At 49.1% G+C, this 8,620-nt stretch overlaps 1 protein-coding gene across 5 annotated transcripts in view; it reads right to left on the bottom strand.

The window, feature by feature from the left end:
* Tmem40 (transmembrane protein 40) overlaps positions 1-8,038 on the bottom strand; it is a 23,233-nt gene extending 15,195 nt beyond the window's left edge. For 4 of the 5 annotated variants that reach the window (XM_023705905.1, XM_023705904.1, XM_023705903.1 and 1 more), the window contains exons 1-2: positions 7,966-8,030; positions 5,464-5,546 (exon numbers count right to left, since the gene is read on the bottom strand). The gene's annotated coding sequence lies outside the window, so the exon portion shown is untranslated. Of the gene's footprint in view, positions 1-5,463; positions 5,547-7,965 lie in introns of all 5 variants that reach the window. The other variant, XM_023705902.1, reaches the window with a different exon arrangement.
* Positions 8,039-8,620: the final 582 nt, after the last annotated feature.

An 8,620-nucleotide genomic window follows, 5' to 3' on the forward strand; every position in this document is an offset into this window, starting at 1 on the left:
TCCAATCTCAGTATTGATGACTTACGCAAATTATATTCCGGATCTCTGCTGCTTTTGATGTTGTGAAACAAATATTATTACAGCTCATTAACCTTTTCAAAAAAAAAAAAAAAAAAAAAATTCCTGAGGACCAGAAAGGGAAGGGCACACAGTTTTTTGTTTGTTTTTTTGTGTGTGTGGAACCGGGTATTGAACTCAGACCCTTGCATTTGTCAAGCAAGTGCTTATTCTACTGAGTAATCTCCCTGGCCCTGGTAAGGGCACACAGTAAGGAAGATGGAAAATGCAGATCTGAGGACAAGTATCCGTGAGAGGAACCGTGGTTTGGATAGTAAGTGTCCCTAAAGACCAGAGGTTAGAGGCTTGGTACCTCAATGTGTTGTGATTGGGTAGAGACACATTTAAGAGGGGGGACTGGGAAGGAAGTGAGGTCACTGGGGATGTGGCCTTGAGTGGAGTAGAAGCCCTGGTCTCTTTCTCCTCTTGTTTCCTGGCCATGTGGCCAGAGATTGTGCTCCTTTATGTGCTGCCTGACAACCACTACAAGCAAAGTCCCAACTTGTCATGGGCTAGAACCTGCAAAGCTGTGAGCCTCAATGAACCTTTCCTTCTACACGATGACCTCAGGTATTTCACTACAATGCCATGGAGAGAAAGAAGTAAGATGTCTGTTCCCATTTCCTGCCTTGTTTTGTCCCAGGTCATCCAAAGAGAATATCTGTGTCTACAAGTTTAGTGGTTGGATAACAGCTCCTCTTGCCCAGCCAGCTGAGCACAAACAAGTCCAACCCTGGGGCCCCATCACCCTGATGTAGCCAGCAACTGGCACCATCCCTGAGGAAGTCAAGAGAGTGCCTAGATGAAAACAAGGTGAAAAGGGACACATTCAGGGGTGATGCCCAGAAGCAGTCTGTCATGAAGAAGGTGACCTTCCCTCTATCCCTAATTGCCACCAGGATCCAGAGGATGTAGGCTATGGAGACTGTCTCCAAGTCTCCAAACAGCCACTTCCAGAAGAGGGGCCAGCCCTGCTGAGCCCAGAGAGGAGGATCAGGACCCTGCAGTGTTGCCAGGGCAGCTGCCAGCCCAGTGTACAAATAATTTCCTTAAAAGCTGGCCACATGCCTGTAAGCTCAGCACTCCAGAAACTGAGGCAGGAAGATTGCCATGAGTTTGAGGCTAGCCTGAGCTAGATCGTGAGTTCTAGGCCAGCCTAAAGGATACAACTAGACCCTGACTTTCCCTAAAGCAACAGCTCTGGGATGGTCCTGAGGATGGGCACCCCTTGTTTGGGTGACAAGTTTATGAATGGTTGTGGTTAGGGCATGTATGCTGAGCTCAGAGTCTCTCAGGCAATGATCACCAAGGTGAAAGAAGAAAAGGAGAGAATATCTGTCTACATACTTTAAATTACAAACAGTTAACAGTATAGAGCCAAAACCCACTGTGTCCCCTCAGCCTGTAGGTCAGATGCTACATGTCATGTTCCTAGAGGCCACTATAGAGCCTCACAGGGGACACAAGTGTGTGTCACCCTTTTCTCTTCAAACTACTGCCATCTCCTATGGTGTACATAGGAGCCTAGGTGGGAGATTTGAGGCTCAAACAACAGCTTTCACTGAATCAGTCCCCTTAGTGGGGACAAGTAATCAAAGGATCACTACAAAGAAAGCACGAAAGGGAAGTAATGCTTATCACAAGCATACAAAAGAGCAACAGGAAAAGGAAAGAACAGGGAAGCCCCATTTCTAGCTCAAGTCCTGTGTCAGCCCTGTTATCACAATCCCAACCCTGATAATCATAAAGATACTCCTTGACAGGCAGATTTCCACACGTCATAGTGGTGAAATCCTAGCCTGGTGATGGCTGTGCCTTGAGACATGAGCTGGTGGCCTGGCTTCTTGTACACACAGGTGCTCCTCCACTTGCAATGGGTCAGTAAGCTGAAGGTATTGTAAGTCTCACATTCACTGAAAACATCTAACCTAGCCAGCAGCTCAGCAACACAACATGCTGCAGAGTCCACTCTGTCGTGCATCTCATGACCCCCAACCCTACCCAGCTTCATGGGCAGGGGCTAACTAGGCACTGCTACCACTTACTGTCCTGCTCAGCACCAGTCACCCGATAGGATGGGACTGCACAGCCTACCCTGGGAAAGGATCCAGATTCAAACGTCAACACATGCATTCTCTGAAATGCTTTTGGACCACCGTAAGGTTGAAAAATCGTAAGTGGAATCCTTGCTCAGTCAGGGACCATCTAGAATTTATAAATTTACCCATGTCTGCACAACACAGCTTTGTTCTTTTTTTTTTTTTTTTTTTTAAACCGGGGATTGAACTCAGGCCCTTGCACTTGCCAGGGAAGCGCTTATTCCACTGAACCATCTCTCCAGTCCCTACAGCTTTGTTCTTGAGAAGACTGTACAATCACTGTTATGGTTTAAATCTAGAAGTCCCCTAAGCCTCATGAACTCATAAGTGGGGCTTTAGGGGAACTGACTAGATTATGGGGTGGGCAAGACCACTGAAGAGTTTATAGGTCAGTGTGCTGTTAGTTGAGGCCTGATGGGAAGAGGTGGCTCCTGGGGTGTGGGCTGGAGGGTCTAGATTCTTCCCTGGCTCTTTCCTTCTCTCTGCTTCTTTACTGCCATGAGGTGAGCAACAGGCCTAGAGCCAGCCAACCATGCCAAGACTGAAACTTCAAAAATGTAGGCCAGAATAGACCTCTCATTAAGTGACAGGTGGATATTTTGTCTTAGCAAAGAGAAAGTGACTAACAATCACAAGTTGGATAACAGTTACTCTAGATTCTTATGCCTTGCTGGGACCTTAAGCATGCTTTGCATTTTCAGGTCAAATCAGAATTTGTCCAGATTTAGGAATGAAGAAAACTAGCAGGGTGTGTGTCCCCAACAAAACTGTTTTTGGGCCCTCATTGGTAAGTCTGAAGATTAATAGGAAAAAAACATATTTTTTACAAAGTCATTGAAAACTTTTCCTGGATCTTAATTGTCCAATCATGATAGAGTGACTAGGTAAGCACTCAAGAAACAGAGCCTCAGCAAACTCTTTTCTCTTATTCTCTAATCTTAGTCTCTATGTCTTCTTTTCCACCTTCTGTCTCTGTGTCTCTGTCTCTGTTTCTCTCTCTGTTTCTCCCTCTCCTCTCCTCTCTTATCCCCTGCCCTCCCCTCCATTCCTCTTCCCTCCCCTCCCTCCCTCTCTGTCACAAGCAAATAAAAACCACAAAGGAAACATCCAGTATGAGCACCACACTGACCTGAACTCAGCTACCTGTCCCCTCACTGGCCTCAAGAACTGACATCCACTCTCGCCGCCTCAATATCCTCACATGGGCAAGCGGCCATGGGTATGCTTCAGTAGTACACAAGGAATAACCCGTTTCAGAGTGGTCAAAGGGCTTGAACAAATGTACTGATGCTCAATGACACTATGAGAGGTCAATAGTGTCACACAGACAATAGCAGATGTTGCTGGAGGGACCCAAGAAACTTGAGATTTTACAGTGGGATTAGAAAAGTTGCACAAAATAGGGGGCTGGGAAGATAGCTCAGTGGAATAAGTGCTTGCCTGGCAAGCATAAGATCCTGAATTTGATCCCTGGTAACACCAAAACATTTAAAAAATAGATAAGTTTCACAAAATATAAAGCACAGGGATTTACCAGATGACCCATCCTACGTGTACATGGAAGAGAGCTAAAAACCTACATCACACAAAGACTTGAACACAGATGCCATTATTATAGCATTAGTCAAAATGACCGAAAGCAGAAACAACTCAAATATCATCAGCTGCTGCATGAATAAACAAACTGTGATGTAACTGCACGATGCAGTATTACCAGTCACATAGCGGAAGTACTGACTCACCCAACATCAGGGCGAACCTCAACAGCACCATGCAAGACAGAAGACAGCAGAAAAGCCCAGCCCCAGCCTGGGAGGCAACACAGTCGCTGCTTCCCCGGGGGAAGGGATGGGGAAGTGACTCTGCTGACGATAAGAATGTTCTACTCGGGCCAGGGTGATGGCTGAATGTACTGAAAAACACCGAGCACATACTGTGTGAGGGTGGATGCGATGGCCTGAGAATCAGGTCTCAACAAAGCTATTACGTGGGGAGGAAAAAAGATGAAGACCTCACAGAGCTGCTGTGAGCACAAGCGGCACGGGCATGGCCCCTGGGCACAGCAGTGTGTGAGATTCCTAACCCACAGACCATCAAGCTTTCCTGGGTGACACCCATCTGGGTGTGACCCAGGGCTTTCCTAGCACAGAGGGAGTTGTCATTTACACATCTGCTCAGTTAGGACCAGCAACAGGACGGGGCATGTTTCCCTCCCGCAAAGTCCTCGGAGCAAGCTTTTGACTCCCAAAGGAGGCTCTGAACAATTCTGGAGTTTTGGTTTTGGTTTTATTTCATTACTGGGGATGAAGCCCAGGGCCTCTGTGCTGAGCTATATTGCAGCCCTTTTTTCAATATTTATTTTGAAACAGGGTCAAAAAAAATTTTTTTTTAATTTTTTTAAAAAGCTAGCTTGAGGGGCCGGGGAGATGGCTCAGTAGAATAAGCGCTTGCCTGGCAAGCACAGGGCCTGAGTTCAATCCCTGGTTCCGCCAAAAAAAAAAAAAAAAGCTAGCTTGGGGGTTGGGGAGATGGCTCAGTAGAATAAATGCTTCTCTGGCAAGCGCAAGGACCTGAGTTCAATCCCTGATTCCACAAAAAAAAAAAAAAAAAAGCCAGCTTGAGGTCAGAGAGTCTGGGTGCTGGGGCAGAGCCAGCCCCAGGATATGGCTGATGGCCTGGGACAGAGGCAACCCCAAAGGCTGGGCTGTCCCTGAGGAGTCAGCTAGGCCCCTCTAGGCCATACCACTTGTGCAGGAGGCTCCAGTGGTGGCAGGGGCCCTCCCCCAAGGCCCAGCTTCTTTCAGAATTTTCTGCATACAGGTGTCTTTTAGCCCTTGGTCCCTCCTGAGTCCACCAGGCCCAGGCCCAAGCCCAGAACGTTTTCCCCCAGGAGGAGGGCAGCTGCTGGAGTGACAGAAGCTGAAACCCTTAGGGACAATCCTTGCCTTCCTATGCTGTTCCTTCTGGCAATAGTAAGGCAAGAAAGTCATTACTTACCAATGGGGAAACAGAAGGCTAGCAAGGACAAGGGGCTTCTGAACACCCCACAGCAAGCTGGTGACACAGTTAGGAGATGGTCACCTACCTCAGACAAGTGCTGCCCAGTGGCAGTCTCAGGACAGCCCCAGGAATGAATGTCTGTCATCCTTCCTGATATCTTCTGAGATAGCAAGGAGGCTCACGGTGCTGGGAAGCTGTGGGGCTGGGACTCCAGCTGCCCAAGGGAAGCAGCCCAGTCGCACCAGGGAGACCTGCCCCCCACCTTGCCCCCCTCCCCCACTGCCCTGCCCCAGCCCACAGCCACTACCTGTGTGAGGAGCAAGGTGCGCAGCAAGGTTCACAGCTGACTGTGTGGCTGCTGTGGGCAGCAGGGAAAGAGGCAGGAGGCACCTGTGACAGCAGGAGGCGGGGCCATGACATAAGCCTGGACTCACCCGGGTGGCATTCCCTCCTTCCTGCTGTCTGCCTGCTATCGGCCCCAGGCCTTCCTGTCTGACTTGACTCTTCCCCTAGCCATCAGAGGGGCAGATGGGGCAATTACTCAGGAGGAAGGAGGTGGAGCCCATTGTCCCGGGTGCCCCTCCATCTCACTGGGGGTGATTCAAGCCCCTGTCATGTGTCCCAACCAGCCTCACAGGTCTGAAGACACTGCTGGTGACACGCTCACCACTCCTGAGGCTGAGGCTGGGGCCCATGGAGGAGATAAGACCAGGGGAACCCAGGGGCTTGAAGAAGCCTGTAAGTGACCACTCTTCTGGCCTGTCCGGGGAAGAGGGAGCTGGGTCCCTTCCCTCCACTTGCTCTGGAACTGCTCTCACACAGAGGTTGTCCTCACCAGGCCACACTCATCCCTCCTCCCCCCACACACTCTCTAGGGAGCACCCAAGTTCTTGCCCAGGCCTGCACCATCTGCACCACACCTCTCCTGCTCTTGACCTTGACTCCTACGGCCTCCTCTCCCACTCTGCTGCAGGTAGACTGGCCGGAGCTGCAGACACTCCTGCAGGCCCCAAAGCCATTGCACTGGCTCTTGCATCTTCCCCCAGGAAAGCCACACATCCCTGCTTCCTTGCTTTGGTCTCTATTGGCAACCCCTTTTCTGAGGTCCTCCCTGGCCCCACACAGTGGTGACCCTAGCACTGCCACCCCTTCTCCTGTGTCACCTTCACCATTTGACATGGTTCTATGCATTTCCTCAGAACTTATTTGTTTTGTTCTCTGGGATCCAGGACAGGACAAACACCTAACAGGAACTCAGTGGATTCTGCTGACTACCACACGGAAAGATTGACCAAGGGGCTTCTGAGGGCAAAAACTGCCAGTGTGCTATGTACAAATCACCCCTAAGTGCAAGGAGACCATAAGCCAGGAGAGTGGGAGGGCTGAACTGCAGTGGTGGGAACTTGGAAGCCAGACCAGAGGGCCACCAGCAGGATGCAACCATGACTATATTTTTACAGGACCTGTGAGGACATGGAAAAGGCAGGCATCAGGCGCCAGGGCCCATGGCTGGGGAGGTGGGCCTTAGGGACAGGACTGTGGGAAGTGGAGATGTACTTCCAATGTTGTGGCCTCCAGCCACGTGTGGTCATGGGGCCCTGAAATTGCAGCCACGCAGACCTGAGATATCTGTCATTATGAAGTTCATGTTGGCTTTCAACATGTTGGGTGGGAAATATGTACATAAACATCTATGCATATATTATACCAATGTTTTCTGTTAAAATGATGATCTGTTAAAATCATATTTTGTTGGTGGATGCTTCTAATCCTCACCCTTCAGGAGGCTGGAACAGGTGGATCATAAGTTCAAGGCCAACCTGGGCAACTCGGTGAGAACTTACCTCAAATTAAAAAATGAACTGGGTGACTGGGCATGGTGACATACACTTGTAATCCCAGCACTTGGAGGGCTAAGGCAAGAGGATAGCAGTAAGTTTGAGGCTATTCTGGGCTACATAGTGAACTCAAAGCCAGCCTGAACTATGTCTCCAAAAACAAACAAACAAACAAAAAATAAAAAGGGTTGGAGATATAGCTCAGTACAAAGAGCTTGGGTTCGATACCCAGGGCTGACAAAACCTAGAGATAAAAAATAATACTTTGGATATAATGGGTTAAATGAGATATATATTATTAAAATTCTCAATTTTCAGTGTAGATATGGGGACTTTTAAATCCGTAGTAGGTGTGGTCTTCCTCAGTAGCTCAGAAAATGTGTCTGTCAGACAGTGCAGATTCAGAGAGCAGACAGTGCTATAGGTGATGGGTTGTGGGGGGATGGAGACCCTCTGTCTCACCACATGCCTCCTCTGCCTCCAACAGCTCTTTTCTGAAGAGACCATCAGGTCAGAGCCATAGACAAGATAAGATTCAGAAATGAAGTTGGAGGGGCCAGGGAGATGGCTCAGTAGAATAAGTGCTTCTCTGGCAAGTGCAAGGGCCCGGTTCCACCAAAAAATAAATAAATAAATAAATAAATGAGTTCTGTGTCCCTGGAGGTATGTAAGGAAAGGAGGTTGAACTCAGCTATTCTCAAAATGTGGCCCCAGAGCCACAGCCTCAACACACCAGGAGCCCTTTTCCCAATGCAGATTCCAAGGCCAACTGAGTCAGAATAACAGATCTCTACATCTGTGTTTTAACAAGCCCTGCCCTGTGACCCTGGTGACTGCTCGCAATGAGCTTCCTACCATGTAAACCTTAAAGGCCTGGCACAATGTAGGTGTCCCAGCCCCAGTATAAGATGCTGCCCTCACTGAACCTCATTGTGTCTCTCTGCTCCCCTGTAGCACCCAGTGGTACATACCCAGCACAGCATAGAGGCTCAACTCCAGGGTATTTCCTACCTCTCCAATGAGGGGAATGTGCTGGGGGCCTGAGCCCAGCTCCAGCAAGAGGGATCTCCCACGTGCTCGAATGACTCTTAGAATAACCTCCCACCACTGTGAGTGCAGCTGACACCCCCAGGTGCCAGCTCAGCAGCACAGCTTGTCATCCGGCTTCCCTACATTCCAGAACTGCCAGCCAGATGCCTGACTCAGCAGGCACATGTGCCCTTTGACAACAGCTAGGCCTCATGGCCTCAGTTTCCCTGTCAATAAAGATGAGACAGCAGCCCCATCACAGCATGGGCTCTGTATACAGGCTAATCAGCACTCCTGGAGACTTCTTCCCCAGCCTATGCCCTGCAGGCACGGAGATAATACAGAGAAAAAATGCAACCCCTTCACCTGCTAGAGGTCAGATACACTGAGTTTGCGTCTCCTGCAATAGAAGAATGAATTTCCAAAAGAGGTGGAGAGTATGAAAAATTGATTGGGGAATGGGAATAGTTCCTGAGGGACTGGAAAAGTCCCAGAAATGAGTTGCCACCAAGCACACTTCTCTGAGAATGTTTGAAAGGGTAAAATCACAAGGTGGGTACAATGTGGGTCAAACTATGATCAGCCTACAGGATTACA

The sequence above is a fragment of the Octodon degus genome, unplaced genomic scaffold (genome assembly GCF_000260255.1).
Source record: "Octodon degus isolate 3935 unplaced genomic scaffold, OctDeg1.0 scaffold00233, whole genome shotgun sequence".
Taxonomy (NCBI): domain Eukaryota; kingdom Metazoa; phylum Chordata; class Mammalia; order Rodentia; family Octodontidae; genus Octodon; species Octodon degus.